Source organism: Thunnus maccoyii, chromosome 2 (assembly GCF_910596095.1).
Source record: "Thunnus maccoyii chromosome 2, fThuMac1.1, whole genome shotgun sequence".
Lineage (NCBI taxonomy): Eukaryota > Metazoa > Chordata > Actinopteri > Scombriformes > Scombridae > Thunnus > Thunnus maccoyii.
The window spans coordinates 2,712,746-2,732,575 of record NC_056534.1 but is presented as its reverse complement, the minus strand read 5'-3'; positions in this window follow the sequence as shown (position 1 = coordinate 2,732,575).

Here is a 19,830-nt window from a genome sequence, read left to right as displayed (position 1 = left end):
GCCACTGGAGGGTCCAGGAGCAGCAGTGCGCTCGTTATGGATTGTGCGCTTTCATTTTGTGCACGAGCAGATCCGTTTCCTCTGCAGAGAAGCGTTCTTTTTTACTACTTGGCAAATGCGCCATTATAATAGTAATCCACCAAGCTGCAAGCACACCTGGCTTTTAAAGGGAATGGGAGATGACACTCTCATTGGTTTAATGCATGTCACGCCCAAAACACACCCATGATTAATTAGGAGATTATGGACATCCCCTTTGAACCATGCGCCTGGCGCTGTGACCATTTTTTCCTCTGTTAAAATAGCAAAAGTGGATTTGGACTCAACCTAAATGCACTTGCACCATACGCTTCAGACTGTGTGCTTTAGATCGTTAAAATAGGGCCCATTGCCTAAGTTTGCTAAGCATGGCTTTAACACAAAATATAATTAAGTAAATGCAGTTCTACCTGTTCTCAAAAGTTACAGTGATTGTCAGTGGTTCAGAGTTTTCTTCTGTATTGATGGTAAGCCTTGCCATGCCATTGGATGCAGTAATGACCAGCACCTTGTCCGCATTCACCACCACTTCAACACCTTCTGTGGGAGTGCCATCAGGATTCACAACTTCAGTCTGCCATCCAAGACACACACAGCTAAACATTGAAAAAAACATCCAGCTAACTAAAGACCCAGTGCATGTGAAGTTCTAGTTTTCTCAGGAAACCTATCTGTTTGAGGAGGTTTGCATTTGCATCATAAGATGCATGACAGATGCAATCATAGCAGTAATAAAATATATTATAATGAAAGTATTAAACAGTGTGTGGATTTTACTTTTGTTTGGAAAATTAACATTTTGAGAGGAGATTTATATCACTTTAAAAAATGGTACATCACTAAAATGACTCAGGCATCAAAGAAATGTCTGTTGTCAGTTATTTAAAAAATAATACTATTTTTCAGGATATAGTCCTGTGTGATTTTGAAAAAAAGGCAATTAATGTGTTTTAATGTATACTGTATATATTAAGTCTTTGCTTTTTTTATCTTTCTTGTTTGGAAAATTTCAACACTCATAGTACAAATGTTTGCTGCTGAAGCAATATGATCCACACATGATCAAACACACTGAACGTACACACAGGTAGAGATTAAGTTTATTTTAATATCTAGTATTTTAAGCAGTTTTAGGCACGTTATTATTTTTGGTGCTTAATTTCAGAGTGACAACAAAATATATTAAAACTGCCTTTCACTGTACAAATTAATATGCATTATTTCCCACCATTCCCATCAGATCACAGCGCCTTCCTCCTCCTCAAACCACAATATAAACAAAGCAGGTAGCTGTAAGGAAAAGAGAGATCAGGTGTTGGACTGCTCTATCAGAAGCTATGTTGCAGGACACGCTGAGTGATGTTGACTGGGATATGTTCCAATCCAGCTCACGACAACATCAGTGAGTCAGTGAGCGGAGGTAGACTTAGCTATGCTGGCCAGTGATATCCCTGCACTGACTGTATGACCATTTACAAACACGAAACCATGGGTTGATGGAGCCATCTGCTGCAATCTGCTGCTTGCATCTCAGGACTTGCTATCTGAGATGTGGAGGACTACAAGGTGGTAGAGGTTTTCACGAGGACCTGAACTGAGACCTGACCCAGGATCCGAGTTGTACTGCTTCCAAATTCTACTCAGTCTAATCTGGTTGGATCAAGTCTGGTTTTACTGCGGAGGGTTTGGGGTCTGTATGTTAATATGTCCAATACCTGAGTGGATCTGAATAGATCTGTATCAGTTCTGATCGTCGGGTACGTCACACTCACTGTAACGGTGTATTTTAGGGAGAGAGGAGAATGTAAACTGTCAAGTGAACAGAATATACATGAAAAACAAGTTAAAGGAAAGGGAAAAGGAGAACAAAGAGCTAAAACCAACCGGCACATCATCTGTTTGGTCCTGTTTTATAGGCCTAGTCAACAAAGATGAGGAAAAAGTTCTGACAAATAAGGCCAAACTTGGGAAAATCAGTAGGCCTAGTCTACAAGATTTATGAGTTTGGAATTTGATTCTCAGATGTTAAAGGTTTTATATGTAGAATTATGAATTATCCTTTTTTATTGTCAATGAATGAGAGGGTAGTAATGTAATTTAAAAAAGAGACCTTCCCCGACCTCCTCGGTTGTCTGTAACAACCTTTGGACTGATATCTATGTGAAGGACCTGGGTGGGATTTGGATTTTCCGTGAAAATCCAGTGGAAATGATGTTTTTACGCACTCCTGAGCGCCTTGCCTCTCTCCCACTAATGTCAACAAACAACCAGCATAATGACACAACAACACAACAAAAACAGTGCTATCCGTCTAGAAACACTGTGCAGATATTTGCTCTCAAGCTAATGAAAAAGCTAGCTGCCTCCCTCAACCACTACACATTTCACAACAAAACACCCCCACAATGACAAATCGCCCACTCCCGCGCACACACAGCTAAAACAACATTATTTCCTCAACAAAGGAGCAGAAAACAAGCTCCAGAGCGATAGCAGAACATAGTTTGCCCCTTTTGTTTTCCCTGTTGGTAGTCCAAAGGTTGTAATAAGCACACATTTCACAACAAAACCGCAGCACGTTTCTCCTCAACCACAGCTCGTTGCTGCCCGACCACAGCTCACTGAGCCTACTGGTGTTTAGTAAACACGGTTGGTAAAAAAAAGTTGGCAGTTTGCAGGTCGGGTCAGGTTCGGTTAGTTGATTAACGAATATTTGTGCGAGTTGGGCGGTACGGATTGGCTCTCACCAGCCAGCCAGTTGGGTGCTCAGGACCCCCTCAAATCTGATCTGATCTGTAATGAACTGCAAGAGAGAGATTACTTTTCCTGTTAAAGAATGAAGGAGGGTCTATCTATTTGTAGTAGTTAGCCGATCAAAATAGATGACCTAAAGACAAAAATAACCAATGGTGAACACAAAATTGTGGGCAATACATTGTCAAAGGCCAAGTAAGACGTATGGGAGAAATTTGGTGTGATCAGACTTTGAGAATAACACTGTGGCTTTGCTGCTTGTAAAAAGTGCCATAATATAAGTGCCATAAATAATAATTTTATTTGTATAGCACCTTTCATACAAAGAATGCAGCTCAAAGTGCTTTACAACAAAAGAAATTACATGCACCAAGTGCTTTGCATCAAAAAAGTCATTAAGTGTGCCTAGGTCTCTGTAGCCATAAGCAAACAGAACCTCCCTTTTCCCAATGAACACACACTCACTACCAGCCTTGATTAACCAAAATAAGCCTCTTTCAGCTTAGCCCAGAATGTCTTCCACAGGTTTAACCTCACTGTTGGTCTTATCTGTGTCAGACACAACCCGAAGCTGCCCTGGAAAAAAAAAAACGCTTACTGGCGCTGTGGGGGTTAAAAATACACACCACAGTCTTTTTTCTCAAACCTACCAACCACTGACCTCAGCACCCATGTAACATAAGATGGAAAATTAAACCCACTAGATAATAATGTAGGGTAAAGTCCCTGCATGTTTCAAAGGCAGACAGCACAAGCCTCAAACAACAGACCAGCTCTTTTTTCAACCCCCGAGGAATGCTGGCCAATAAAACATAAGTGAGAGTCTGTAACTCCTCACTGACCAGACCAACTAAACAACCTCCTGCAAACAGAAAGGATCAGATAAAGAACCCCTCATCTCCTGCGTGGTCACCAAACCAGACCACTGACGCAGACCAGTTTTGATCCTTCAAGCTACAAGAGCCAGCAAGATGGGAAGACTAATTCACACCGCAGTGTGAATTAATAGTACCATTTGGATAAACGACCCCCACCACTGCTTATCATAACTCACCTCTAAGAGCCAGTCACACACAGTGACGAGGTGGCACCAAGTTTAGTCTTACTGTGAGCTCTGACTTTTAAGCCTTAAATGATCTACCAAAAAAGTGTTCACTGGAGAAACCAGCATAAGGCACAAGACATGCTGCAAAATATGCCATGCCCCAGTGACATACAGACACTCACAGACATTTACCAGAACACACACACACATACACACACCGCCATGCCAGTTGAAAGCTTGCATTTTGAGGTGCAACCTCAGAATGTGGAGTCATGAGATGAGGATCAAACCGATGAGAGCATGAGAGCATAAACCAGGAGCTCTCTTCCAATGGGAACTTTTCATCTCCGGACCAGCTGACTCACTCATCATTACAAGATCCAGACTCCAGCTCCTCACCCCAGCACATCGAACTCCATTCTCCACAAGAGGACACCCCAGGGAACGAGCAAGTAGTCCTATAAAACCTTCATCAACTTGCTGAAACCCTGGTGCTTTCATAAATGTAATTTCAATTGGCAATTCAGAACTAAGCTGTTGTATCATTGATTTGAATCGCAGCTTCTCATGTACCAGTCATCTCATCTGTTTATCAGGTCTCTCATACCAACTACACAATAGATAACTCTGCATCATGCATTTGAATCATTCACTAGCCACAGCCTTTTGTACCAGTTTCCTCTCCCTCTTGTGTCTTGTCTGTAAAATGTTGTAGTGTTCAATACTTACTGTAGTATTAGTAATAAATGTGTATGTAACTAAAGTGAACTTGTCAGTGTTTGTTTGTGCTTGCATCTCAGTCACTTAACCTTAAAAGACCTATACCCTTGCAATATCATAATAAAGATTAATAACAATCATAATTCTGATTGACCTCTCTTGTGTGGTCAACAAGGATTTAGGTCAGGGGTGTCAGCGTAGATCTTGATAAGACGAATAAGTCGGTTTTCGTTAGATCTCTCTATGACATTGCTACGGGTCGTGGCAGTCATTTTAGTTACATAGGTAGCGCTAGAGAGCACATTTTCGCACTTTGGGGGTTAATTTTGACATTTTATCAAATTTTTTACCAGACCTGATGTGCGTGCCAAATTTGGTGAGTTTTTGAGCATGTTTAGGGGGTCAAATTTAGGTCCGAAGTGGCGGAGTAATAAGAAAGAAAGAAACAAACACACAAAATACAATAGTGCCTTTGCACCTTTGGTGCTCAGGCCCTAATCAAAGCTGCAAGCAGCGTTGAACGGGCCCTCATGCCTCCTTGCATGTCGGGCAGTGGCGCAATCGAAGGGCTTCTGTCACGGCATATAGATGTCTTCAGACCCAGGCTGTTTTCAGACAGTGCAAGAAGGAGATAAACATCACTTCCTTTGTCCACTGTTTTGCCTGCTGCTGGGGCTGCTTCCCTGACATTTCGAAGGGGGCGCTATTCAGCTAGTTTGCATCATTGATGGAATATTGTCATGTAGACGTGTTCAGGCTGGGACTCTTATCAAACATGTAAAGTTTAGTGCAGACTGGAGCATTTATTTTGCGACTTCCTCTGTCATGGCAAAGCATCAAATCTCAACGGTGCGAGGATGAGAATTTTCTGCAGGGTGAGACATGTCTGTCTTGCTCACACCTGTGGCATCAACATTATGCAAGTTTTGGGCCCATTCACTCGAATTTCAATTAGTAAACTGAAAACTCTTGATGAGTTTCTGTGTAAAACAAATTAATTTCCTAATTTTCATCAAATCTATTTTTAGAAAAGTAAAGACTTTTAACCCTGATGACCTGGTCAAAGTTTGATTGAAATGTGTACTGTCAGGTGTGTAGAGACAATAAGTAACTGCAGCTGGACACAGAAAAATACTCATTCAAAACCCACACCCATGCCCCCCCTCCTATTCGCTCTCTCTCCCTCTCAGTTGGAGAGGAGAATGTCACTCTTCTTGTGAAATCCCTTCATAAATCCCATGACTTTGGCCAAATCTTACATTAAAAATCACATTTCCTTGTAGGAAATTTCATCATGAATCCATTGATATAGGTTTGAAAGTGGTCAGACTTATAGTTCAGACGTCAGAAGCCTCAGTTTGACACAAAGTCCATGCCCATAGATTTACATTTTACATTGCAAGGTGTGATATGGCACTGCAACTTTCAGGACTTGTAAAATCTAAATCGCTTGAGTTATTACAAAGTTTTTAACAACTTTTGTTCAGCACAGTCTCATAAGTCATGGATCAAAGTTTGAAACCAATACCATTAACACCCTCGGAGAAGATAGCATTTGTTCGGGGTCCAAAATTGGTGCAAAGTCGTACTTTGATAGGCTTATTGTGGACTTCCTGTTGGATTTAGGTCAGGGCTGTCAGTGTATGTAGGTCTTGATGAGATGAATAATTGAGTTTTGGTTCGATCTCTCTACGACATTCTTATGGGCTGTGGTGGCCATATTGGTGACATAGGTGGTGCTAGAGAGCACATTATGGCACGTTGGGGGTTATTTTTTACATTTTATCAAATTTTTCACCAGACCTGATGTGCGTGCCAAATTTGGTGAGTTTTTGAGCATGTTTAGGGGGTCAGATTTAGGGTTTAAGTGGTGGAATAATAAAGAAGAAAGAAACAAACAGAACAAATACAAGAGGATCTTTGCCCCTTTGGGGCTCAGGCCCTAAAAATATGATTTTTAATGTAAGATTTGGCCAAAGTAATGGGATTTATGAGGAGATTTCACAAGAGGACTGCTCTGAAGTTTTCCTCTCCAACTGAGAGGGTGAGAGAGAGTAGGGAAGAAAGGGGGGGAGGGGTGTGTGCCACACACAGTGGAAGCTGGTCCATAGAGGATCAACCTCCTCTGCCTCTGCCTATTTTGTGAGAGGCAAGAGGGAGATCAAAATATAAAAAAGAATATTTGGTTGAAATAAACCATTACCAAATCTCAGTATTATTTACAACATATTTTTTCTCTCTTCTTTGGAAGAGACACATAAAATTATGCTGCAAGGGAGGACGGCCTCCCTAACCAATCGACAACCAGAATGCAATATTAACATCAAGTTGGTCCAATGATAGTTTCCAGAATTCATCTTCAATTCTCTCCACTGTAAGGCAAAGTAGCAGCAGTAGATAGCTCCTTGCGTTAGCCAAAGCAACAGTTAGCTTGTTGCAGCAGCCTGAAGGACTCTTTATACATCCATGGAAGGACTATTAAGGACTGTTGTTAAGCTAATGGGAGAAACGATCTGGACTGTGCAGTGCAGCAGCAGCAGGACACTGCCAGGGGGCGGCTGGAGAGAGAAGCAACCGGAAAAACAACCAGGAGAGTTAGCTTGTTTGTCATTGTTGCTAATGATATCAGATTGGTTAAGCAGCAGCCATCAAGTTCTGTTAACTAACAAACAAGATGACCGACAGCAACAAATGGATGTTGTGACATGAATACTTCATCTCCATGATAGAAAGAAGAAGACATCAGATAACGTGAGTCAGACAAGTTACAGCTTCTCTCTCTCTGTCTCTTTGGTTGCTTATTTCATCTCTGATGGTTAAATGTCTCTGTGTGGCTGTAGTGTGAATTTATCTCCTTAACAAGAATGCAGCAGGGATATATATATGTAATGAGTTGTGGGTAGTTTGCTTGTTGAAGTTACAGTGAGCTGTCTGGACTCACTCATTCATGTGGAATTGATCCCGTTTTTAATTGAGTGGTTGTTCAGTCACCTGTTGATGTCATATGATTAGTGTGCAGGAGGTCTGGCTGCTTGCTTCTGACAGTTTCTTTAGTTCATTTTTAAGCTGAGCCGTATATTGAGTAATAAGCTTAAAGTAACTAGAATAACAAGTGTTAACTAGTGGTGTAACTGCTTGTAGTTGATCCGTGACCCGTACGGATCGCCTCCCATGGTTCAGCAGGAATATGAACTGCAGATTAATTGCAAAATTTAATGTCTCATTTAAGACAAAGTAAACAAACTGCTGTAACTACAAGTCATGGGCAGACAGCATGTCACTAACAGGGATTTTGAAGGGTAACGATCGAACCAGCATCTAACGGGTCCGAAGTGACATCTGTAGGTATGTTTACATGCTGTTTGATGAGCTGCAGCTGAGCAGCTAATTAGCATCTAGCTGCTAACTGATGTTAGCGGTGGTTTGGTGGCTTGTTCAACAAGCTGCAGGACAAGATGTGTGTCCATGTTTCTAAGTTATCATGATGTGGACAGAGGCTGTTTCATTCACTACCGTGTTTAAAGAGGAAGGTATAATGCCTCATATTGCAATAATTGGACATTGAATATTTCATATATTTTATTTTATCTTATTTAAACATTGGACATCTTAAATGTTGTTTGTCTTGAATGTTTTCATTTAAGACCATGGGCAAAAGTTCATTGGTGTTTCGTGCTGTAAGTGTGTTACAGAATAAATAGAAAACAAAGTTTTATTTGTCTCCCCTTTTTTTGCTGATCCTAAAAATCATCCGATCCGTGACTCAAATTCGTAATATGATCCGAACCGTGAGTTTTGTGATCCGTTGCACCCCTAGTATTAACGTGTTAGCTTTGTAGACTATATTTTGTATGTCATGCACATAGATAAGAGTGTGTAAGTCATGTATTTGATACATGCATTAATACTTTCTGATGTGAACCTACACTTTTAGATCTGTGAATGTTTTTAGTGTTCAGTCTTTCTAGTATTCAGCACTGATCTGTTCCTGTATCACATTATAAGCTTTGTGGTACTTTATATATTTCTGTATACTAAGAAAATACATGGGAAACACATGTAAATCATGTGATATCTTGTCTGTTTTTGATAAGAACATAAATCTGTTGTCACAATAGAACAATACTATAAATTTGAATTTCATTTTGTTGGTAAAATCACACATCTGAACCACTCCATGGCTAAAATGAGCTCTTCTTTGTTTAGAAACAATGCGTATATGCTAAATGTCTTTAAAGAAGCAACCGTTACACCAGTCAGGGGTTTTTGTTTTTAAAAGCAAATTGTTTTATTGGCATATAAAATTGCCCCCCACCCCTCTGATTTCATCAGGTGGGGAACAATGACATAGTTTGATGTGGTTTGTTGTAAGATTCCATGTTGGTTTCCCTCCTGTTCTGTTGAGTCACCAGCTGCCACTGGTGTGGGGGTTGAATGCAGCTCATTTTTGTAGGATACAACAGAAAGGTCTATATACATACAGTACATTATATACAAACTTTGTATGAAGTTTGGTGTTATTATCATTTATTTTACAATAATTATAGGTCTTGTATTTATAATTCAGTAGTGGGGATGACCTATGAAGGGAAGGAAAAAAACAGAGTGAGGGTGACAGTTTAGTGATAAAGTGCTGTAGAAAAAAACCATCAAAACTAAAATTGCAGTTGCAATTTTAGTTTTAAAACTGCAGTTTTTCCTTTATTAGGGCCCGAGCACCTAGCGGTTCGCTCACACTCTCCATTCAAATATATGAGTATTTTTCTGTGTCCAGCTGCAGTTACTTATTGTCTCTACACACCTGACAGTACACATGTCAATCAAACTTTGACCAGGTCATGTGGGTCAAAAGTCTTTACTTTTCTAAAAATAGAGTTGATGACAATTAGAAAATTAATTTGTTTTACACACAAACTCATCAAGAGTTTTCAATTTACTAATTAAAATTCAAGTGAATGGGCCCAAAACTTTTTTGACACAGGTGTGAGCAAGGCAGACATGTCTCACCCTGCAGAAAATTTCATCCTCACGCCGTTGAGATTTAATGTTTCGCCGTGACAGTTGAAGTTGCTATAACTTTATTGTAAATGCTCCAGTTTGCATCAAACTTTACATGTCCCGGCCTGAACACGTCTACATGACAATATTCCATCAGCGATGCAAACTGTAGAAGAATAGCACTGCTAACAAAGCTCTGCTAACTTGATGACAAACACCTTTTATTACCTGCAGCTGCTTCACAATAAAAGCTGCTGCTTGTTGGTAGAAAGCTTTTAATGTGAAACAGCTACAGGAAATAGAATGCAGTGTGTCTGTAGGAAGTGATCAGTAAATAGTAATAAGACCAGGAAGGTTGGAGTGAAGCTGAACTCCAAACCACAGAGATTCAGTTACAAGTTACAAAAGTCCTGAGAACTGACACAGAGAGACTGTTTAAAAAACAAGTTGTTCCACTGAATCTGTGTAAAAACATCTTTAGTTATATTGTCACTAATTTCACAAGTGTCAGTATGAAATGAAAAGAGTGGAGCTTCCTGTCTGCTGTGTTAAAGCTGGTTGTTGAAACATTAAATATGATCAGTTGTACTCACCAGTGTTTGGCAGAGACTCTGCTGTGTTGTTGAGAAAGACTTGATGAACTCAGTTTAATTTTTATTTGGACAGAAGTGGAGAGACTCGACTGCAGCTCTGCTGTCACTCTGACAAACCTTTAGTTTAATTTGTGGAGAATGTCAGTGAACCTGTCTGTCATGTCTCTCCAGTGTTGCTCCTCCTCTTACTGCAGTTCTGATTGTGAGTTTGTTTCCTCCTTCTGATTTACAGGATTATTGTGAAATATCATGGAGCAAAAGTGGCAATGTAAATAACAGGTGGGAAGCAGATTCTGCTTTATAAAGGATTTCAGGTAAATATCAGCTTAGTATTTACAGTGTTTCCCCTATTATAGTACAACAAGAAACACCGCCAGGTCAAAAAATAATTTTTTAAATGCCAAATATCCATTCATTTGGAAATCAACAGTGTTTGGGAGCCTCTGAGCAGCGCTCTTTCGAAACATGAGTCAACGTCTGTGTTCCTTTTCAGGAAGGGCACATAAGTGAGTGAGTGGTTAAGCGAGAGAGCGAGTGTCAGAAAAGTGACGGTGAATACGAGGGAAGCAGTGAAAAAGGTTATCAGTAAGTTGTCAATCTGACAGTAAATGTACAGAACAGACTACAGTGTGTCAGTTAATAAATGCTGCAGCTTGTCAAGACCAAGAAAAGTCACGTGTGTTGTTTCCCCAACAGCTGGAAAAGTGAAGGGGTTAGCTCAGACTCAACCTAGAGGAAACACTGATATACATTCCGATCGGACTGTCCTAAATATTTATGGTGAGGGGTGTAACTTAAAGGACGGGTTCACTATTTTTCAAGTGTGTCTTAAACCAGCAGTCAGGTGTCCTTATGAACAGTGAAAGAGGCTTTATAGCGTCCATATCATTAATTCATCACATGGACTGTAAACCATCGTCGGCAGTGATATCTCAGAAATATAATGATTAGTTTGTAGCGCTCATATCCAAACTGACTTTACAAGGTGTGTCACAACTAAGAAAGAAATATAAGAATAATAACATTAAACACAAATGTCATTAATCAATGTTAACTTAAAATGATTGGCATTTTACAAATATGTGTGTAAACACCAGTGCCATGACAGTGCAGCTGGTTATTAACCTAAACAAACAATGTTTTACTAAAAGATTCCGTTTCTCACCTTATATTTCATCTCCACCTCATCACATCACCAGATCGCTTAGGACAAACATGTGTACACCCGGTCTAAAGGATGCGTGAGGTGCGCACATTCTCATCGCACATTCTGTTCATTAATACCAGTTTATGTGCGGGAAATGGTTTATGCCTGGTTTTTGTCTGTACGTATCGTTTATGCATCTGGCCCCTGCTGTTTAAGGAAATACTGAGCCTTTAAATATATACATTTGTGAATGGTTTTCTTGCTGAGACCGGAAGTGACCAGGTGTGTACATGCAATGGCAGGTAGTCAGTTAGAGTGACAGTTCCCGATTGTATAAAACAAATTGTCAGTCAAAATTTGTGAGCCCAGGCCATTGGGGTGAATACCATCTCAACGGAAGAAGGAAGGGCGATTCCAGAAGAGATTAAAATTGTCAACAAAAGCTATTTTCTGGGTTGCACAGGTTGAGTGCAGCCTGCTGTGGAAACCTAATGTGCGACTGAAGTGACCCAGGCCGTGGTTAAGTGGAGGGAGAGGACCAGAGATGTAGAGTCGCTTACGATGGACGGAGAGTGAGTCAAGAAGTTTGCTTAAGTCGCATTTGAGTATTTCTGAGGACTGACTTGGGATGTCATTACACCCAACATGAAGGACAACATGACAGGTGAGTGGATGATCTGCTAAGATGCTGGGGTTGGTGGTGTTGGTGACGGCCTGGGACTTAGGTTGCTTTCATCGGGTGGAGCAGTTAGAGTTTTTGTAAGGAGGTAGCGGTCCATCCTGGCTGCAAACTTCACTGCAGGTGCAGCAGGAGTGCAACACCTCACCTAGGATATTGACCTAAACTGGTAAAGATAAAAAAAAAATTTTCGAATTTTTGGGGGCAATTTCTTCCCCTCGATCACGGTTTTTAGAGGCATTCTGAGATTTCTTGGGGCATTTTTGCCCTTGCCCCCCGCTAATTTCCGATGCTGACTACAACTGTAGTATGGTGTTTTGTTTGTTTGGTTGAATAACTCCACTAATTGTATATATTCCCTTTTTTATTTTTCAGAAGCTGAGAGCCTAAGGTGTTGGGGTGGGTGCTTGTAGGTGGTGGTTCCTCCTTTCTTGTGTGCTGTGTTCATCTGAGCATCCCTGGGTTTGACCCTTCACCATTGTGTGTGTGCACGTGTGATTCAGGGTGACTCTCTTCTGGATGCCTCTCCTTCTCCCCCTCCACTGGTAAGCCTCAGCTCTGAATAATTCCCCTGCCCCTTTTTAATACATCAATCAATCAATCAATCAATTTTTATTTATATAGCGCCATATTACAACAAAAGTCATCTCAAGGCACTTTTCACATAGAGCAGGTCAAGACCGTACTCTTTAATTTACAGAGACCCAACAATTCCCCCATGAGCAGCACTTGGCGACAGCGGTAAGGAAAAACTCCCCTTTAACGGGTAGAAACCTCAAGCAGAACCCGGCTCTTGGTGGGCGGCCATCTGCTTTGACCGGTTGGGTTGAGAGAGAGAGAAAGAGAGAGGGAAAGGGGGAGGGGGGACAGCCAGGGAAGGACGCCATCAGGACTGTGACGGACCGTGAAGGCTCGGCCCAGAAACCAGGGTTTCTGGTGAGATGAGAAAGCACAAAAAACTCCGGGGAAGAAGCAAAGTTATTGACATGCATTGATGTTACATGAATGCATACAGATGGAGAGGAGGAGAGAGGAGCTCAGTGCATCATGGGAAGTCCCCCAGCAGTCTAGGCCTATAGCAGCATAACTAAGGGCTGATCCAAGGCAAGCCTGGTCGGCCCTAACTATAAGCTTTATCAAAAAGGAAAGTTTTAAGCCTACTCTTAAACATAGAGAGGGTGTCTGCACCCCAGACCGAATCTGGTAGATGGTTCCATAGAAGAGGAGCCTGATAGCTGAAGGCTCTGCCTCCCATTCTACTTTTAAAGACTGAAGGAACCACCAGTAGGCCTGCATTCTGGGAGCGCAGTGTTCTAGTGGGATAATACAATATTAAGAGCTCTTCAAGATATGATGGTGCCTGACCATTAAGGGCTTTGTAAGTTAGGAGAAGGATTTTAAATTCTATTCTAGATTTTACAGGAAGCCAATGTAGTGAAGCTAAAATGGGAGAAATGTGGTCTCTTTCTCTAGTTTTAGTCAATACACGTGCAGCTGCATTCTGGACCAGCTGGAGAGTCTTTAGAGACTTGTTAGAGCAGCCTGATAATAAGGAATTGCAATAATCCAGCCTAGAAGTAACAAATGCGTGAACTAGTTTTTCTGCATCTTTTAGGACAGGATGTGCCTGATTTTTGCGATATTACGTAAGTGAAAAAAGGCAGTCCTTGAATTTTGTTTTATGTGAGAGTTAAAGGACATATCCTGATCAAAGATAACTCCCAGATTCCTTACGGTGGTGCTGGAGGCCAGGGTAATGCCATCCAGAGTAGCTATATCATTAGATAGTGTGTTTCTAAGGTGTTTAGGGCCAAGCACAATAACTTCAGTTTTATCTGAGTTTAGTAGTAGAAAATTGCAGGTCATCCAGGTCTTTATGTCCTTAAGGCATGCTCGGAGTTTGTTTAACTGATTGGTTTCATTTGGCTTCATTGATAAATATAATTGGGTGTCATCTGCATAACAATGAAAATTTATGGAGTGTTTCCTAATAATATTACCTAAAGGAAGCATATACAAGGTGAATAGAATTGGTCCAAGTACAGAACCTTGTGGAACTCTGTGTCTAACCCTTGCCTTCACGGAGGATTCATCATTAACATGTACAAACTGAAATCGGTCTGATAAATAGGACTTAAACCAGCTTAATGCAGTTCCTTTAATGCCAATTAAATGTTCCAGTCTCTGCAAAAGGATTTGATGGTCGATTGTGTCGAATGCGGCACTAAGATCTAACAGGACAAGTATAGAGACAAATCCTGTCCGATGCAGTCAGGAGGTCATTTGTAACTTTCACCAGTGCTGTCTCTGTGCTATGATGCGCTCTAAATCCTGACTGAAAATCCTCAAATAAACTATTGTTATGTAGAAAGTCACATAACTGATTAGAGACTGCTTTCTCAAGGATCTTAGATAGAAATGGAAGGTTAGATATAGGTCTATAATTGGCTAAAGCACCTGCATCGAGAGTATGCTTCTTAAGAAGAGGTTTAATTACAGCTACTTTAAAGGACTGTTACTAAAGACAGATTGATCATATCTAGTAAAGAAGTGCTAACTAAGGGTATGGCTTCCTTAAGCAACCTAGTTGGGATGGGATCTAAGAGACAGGTTGATGGTTTAGCTGAACAAATCATTGAAGTTAGTTCAGGAAAGTCGACTGGAGAAAAACAGTCCAAATATATGTTAGGATTTACAGCTGTTTCTAAGGTGCCTGTGTTTGGGGAGAGAACGGTGCCTGTTGAGGGCAAGAGTTGGTTAATTTTGTCTCTAATAGTTAGAATTTTATCATTAAAGAAGCTCATAAAGTCATTACTACTGAGAGCTATAGGAATACATGGATCAATAGAGTTATGACTCTTTGTCAGCCAAAGTCCTGAAAAGGAACCTAGGGCTGTTTTTATTCTCTTCTATTAATGATGAGTAATAGGCGGCTCTGGCATTACAGAGGGTCTTCCTATATGTTTTAAGACTATCTTGCCAGACTAAGCGAGATTCTTCTACTTTGGTGGAACGCCAAACCATGTGTGGATAGTATGTTTAATGGCTAATTTACTCATTTTTGCTATTGTTAAATAAAGAATTATTGATGAATGGAACCATGTCTCCTGCTTCTTAGTATAATGAACCTGATTGCCTCTTGGGTTATTGGTACTGGTCTGAGGTAACATTTGTCCTTGGGTAAAACCCCCAGGGTGGTGTAGTATTACACAGGTTAATGCCCAACATCCCATTCTCTTACCGCAATAAGATTAAATTCAAAATTACAATCAGGATAGAAACATATTAACAAGGGTAGGTGTTGTGTTTCTCAGCAGTCATATTGCACTGGACTCACCTTTGATGTTTAGGATGTAGAGGGTCTTGTCGGTCTGGATGAAGATGTAGCCAGACTGGAAGGACACCATACGACTTTCTCCAGCACTCGGTCAGGGAACTGAGCTTGCAGGTACACATACTGCTTCATGTCAGGATCTTTACTGAAGTCCCCCAGTTGGATAGTTCATTGCCCTGATTTCGACCCTGATGTCATTATCTTCTGTGCAATCTTGACACTCCACAAAGGTGTTTTTTTGTGTTCCTACTCGCAACAAGTTGGGGGCAGACATCACTTGCCTGCAGAGCAGAAGGGAGAGAAAGACCAAATGTATTAAGTGTACAGAAAGAACCACATTGCTGCTCAGGATGTACTGACTTACTGACAAGTTGAGGAACACTGACGAACACATTTACTTATAACAAAGTTTGTTTTTTATGTTGCAAATATACAGTATTAAGGCACTGAAAGCCACACACATACTAATAATAATGGATGGTTTTAGAGCTACTATTTTTTTTTTCTCAGTGGTTGTTACAATGTGCTTAAGTTTCATTTCCCCCAATTTGCTAAAAAAAAAAAAAAAAAAGGAAAGAAAATCATCTGCTCCATCATGGACTTCACACACAATGAGTGATCTATTGATTATCTTGACCAAGATCCAGCACTGGCTCAATAGAACATTTCATCAGTTTTCTGGACTCTGTTCGCTGTGCCTGGTAGGATGCATCACTGTGCAAATTCAAAAATACACAAAACAAACTACTGGCGTTGTTTGAAAGATCACAATACCTTGATTAATGTGACACAAACTACAAACTAATTATGTAAGACACAGGTGAAACGGAGCTGAGTTAAACTAATATTCTCAATCTTTAATGATAGCCATTTATCAATAACTCTGGTCATATATATCTGGTCTTAACTGCATTAGTACATCTTCTTAAATACTGTTACAATCTCAAAATATTAGATACAATCATCACGTCCATTCATACTTTTCGTGTTAGGTGTAATACTCTATAATAATAAATATTTAAGCAGTGTTTCAAAGTGAAATAAATTCATCAATAAGTACATCACTGCCAACAAAATAAGCGTTTTCATAAGCCAATAAAGACAAAAGTCTGATATGAATTCATCCACTGAAATTATGTTTCTGGTTTTCATTTGACACTGAGATTTACAATCACTCAGACTTCTTTATACAAATGCTAGTTTTACCAAAAATCTCTTTTTTCACTGTCAATGTACAAATTTCTGTTTGGTTTCCTGGCCTTACAGAGCTCCGTCTGGCTCAGGGACCATTGATAATGCATAATTGCACACACTACATTTGATATTGGCTTATACAAATATTGGCTTCTGTCTCTTTCAGGTCTTTTCCCTTTAACTACCTCTGCCTCTTAGAACAGACATTCAAGGCAGAAGGTGTGATGGAAAGCTGGGTCTACTTACAGTGGAGATCCACCAGCCAGGGAAGTCCTGGAGAAAAAAGCCAGTAGGCCAACAGCCAGAACAGAGTCTTACACATCCTCCCACCTCATCCCATATCACTTGTTATTGCAGACTCCTGCTCTCCGGCACCCTCCTTTTATATTTACCTCCCTCCTCTTGGACCTTTGTTTCTCCTCACTACTGTTCCAGTTTATTTCAAGGTAACTGAGATGAACTCCACAGTCCTCAGTCATAACAGCAAACAGTCACCGAATGTTACTGCAACTCTGAACTCTGGTTCTGAGGTAATTTAGCCTGGCTCTTTAACACATCTTGTAATGTTAACAAACAAAAACAGAGGCTGAATTCCAAAAAACTTGGCACAAACATACATGGTTTCCAGATGATGAATCAGACTGAAACTGTGAGGTTGACATTTGTTTTGAATTAAGTGTCAACAACGTTGGGACGGGCAGGAGTGCTTTTGGTTATTAGTAATAATTCATAATTATCATAGATAATAAAAATAATAAAATAATAAATATTTCTGAAATGATCAGAAATGTAAAAGCAAGTACAAGTGTATCTTCCTCCTTCATAAAAATCCTGTACATTTAGAGTTTTATTTTTGTGCGTAATCTCAAAATTTACCTTTTGTCTGGTATTTTCATTCCCGGCACAGCACACATAACACAGAGATGAGAGGAGAGGCACGACAGGTGCAAGTTTAATTCAAATGAGTCCGTTGTTGCAAGTTGTTGGTATTTTGGTAGAAACTGGGTCTTAGATATTGCACTGAGACTCTGTCTGCATTGTCACTCTGCAGACAATCTGGCGATGCTGTCAAAAAGGGCCAAATAATTACTTGGAGGAAATGGACAGCCATTATGACATGACACTTAACAGTGTAAATAAATTTAAAGGCTTTGACTTGTAGATGCATTTAAATTGGCATCAAAAATAAATGTTTGATATGATTATTGCAGAAAGGTCAGTACAGCAGTCTGCACTGATCAATACATCAAAATAGACGCTGCTACATATTGTATGAAAACCCCCATCAGTTAATAAAGTTCCTGCATCTGTCTGTAGGCAGCAGGACAGATATGTGTGATAGTCTGCAGCTTCCTATTTAAAAAGTGATAAAGTTTATTTATTAACTAACACACAGCCTTCTTTATCTTTATTCTACTCCACTTCTTTTGTGCATAGTGCTGCTGCACCTTCCACTTTGTCCTGGTCATTGCCTTTGTGTTGTTTAGATAATTTGATAATTTCCCTAAATGACTGCAGTACCAAATAAGACTTACAATGTAGGCATACCTGATTTACTCAAGTACATGGATTTGGGTACATGGACATGAATTATCCATTTTTTTTTCGGGACACTCAGCCTGACTTTCAAACTAATTTATTTCAATTGGAATATCTTTTGTGTTCACTGTCAGATGGGACTCTGGAGCACAGAAGCTGTGATAGCAACTGTTAAAATGTTTTGATGGTGATAATATTACAAGTGGAATACACAGAACACACAAACTCTCTGTCTTTGAATATCTATGAATGAGCCAATGATAAGGTAGGTTTTGCCTGTGGTCGGGTGTAAAGGCACCCAGCAGTGTGTATAACTGAGGAATGTCCGCAATTTATCTCATGGACACACATCACAACTTCCTGTAATTAAAATACTGTATATAGAGAACATAATTAACTATATAACAGATGTCATGAAGGGGCATTACTGTTGTACTCACAAACACATCATGCATAAATGGGTAAGAATGTTTCTGCTTGGCTGGAAGAACCATTGGGAAGATGGAAAATGGCCATAAACATTCAGAAATAGACAAAGAAATCTATCACTACGCTTCTTTAAAGGGGACATATTATGCACATTTCCAAGTCTATATTTTTAATCTGGGACTGGTACTGGAATATCTTTGTCAATTCAGAACCACAGGCTTGGACTCAAATGCAGACACAGACTCAGTATCAGGTCAAAATCAGTCCTTTTAATCAGGAGGTCGGTACACAGGTAATCAGTCAGCGAAGCAGCAGTGTGCAATCAGAAGGCAAAAAGGCAAAAACAGGTCAGGTAACTATCAGGCTCTAAGAAACTCACATAAGGAAAAATGCTGGAACGCTGTCACAAAGGAACAAGACCAACTGGCACAGAAGGAAGGGAACACCAGGGATGCTTTTCAATTCGCTAATTCTATGCTTCCTCATGGAGGATTTTCTGAACCTGATCCAAAATATGCAAGCGGACAATGTGAACAGCCTGTGGAACAACAACAACAACCTCAACACAGAACAGACGGTCATTTGTGACCGTGTGTGAACAATGTAATATCAGTTTGATGGGTAAGTAGCTGTAACTTTGCAAACAGGCTGAAACTCTGGTTTTTGACTTTCAGGGATCATTCTTACATATGGTCACCTCATGTTTTGGAACTTTGATCATGTTTAACTTAGACATCCAACATCATAACAGCATAAAAATAACAGAAAATCACATGATATGTCTCCTTTAACGCATGTGATGCATTTAGAGTTTTCTTTTTGCCAGTGGTCTTTCAATAGCTTAAAACGCCCCCTTTATTACTACTGCAGCTATCATTAATTGATCTATACGAGCTGTCAAATATTCTGAATCAGAACAGATTTGAAATTTGCTTCACTCTACATTGTTAAACGTTCTACATATCACTCCACTGAGCTCATCATGATCAAATATAGGTATCTTTTACATTGTTTTCTGTGTAAAACATGTTTTTCTCCATACTACATACACAAAAAAAGGGCAGGTAGCTGTGAAATACAAAAAAAGTGAGAGAATTTAATCGGCTCAATATGTGCACTGATATTAAGAACACAGAAAAGGCTCAGATCAGCAGACACTCTGGATTGCTCTTCTACTGGGCTCTTCATACCATCCTAAAAGTCTCAAAGACAATCTACCAGTGGGACAATTCTTAAGCCTGAGGCGATCATGTTCCAGCCTAACTGAGTTTATCACCAAATACATGGCTAAGAAGCATGGGTATTGTCTTCTCTGTATCAATAATGTGAACATCTCATTATTGTTTTGTATGATATACA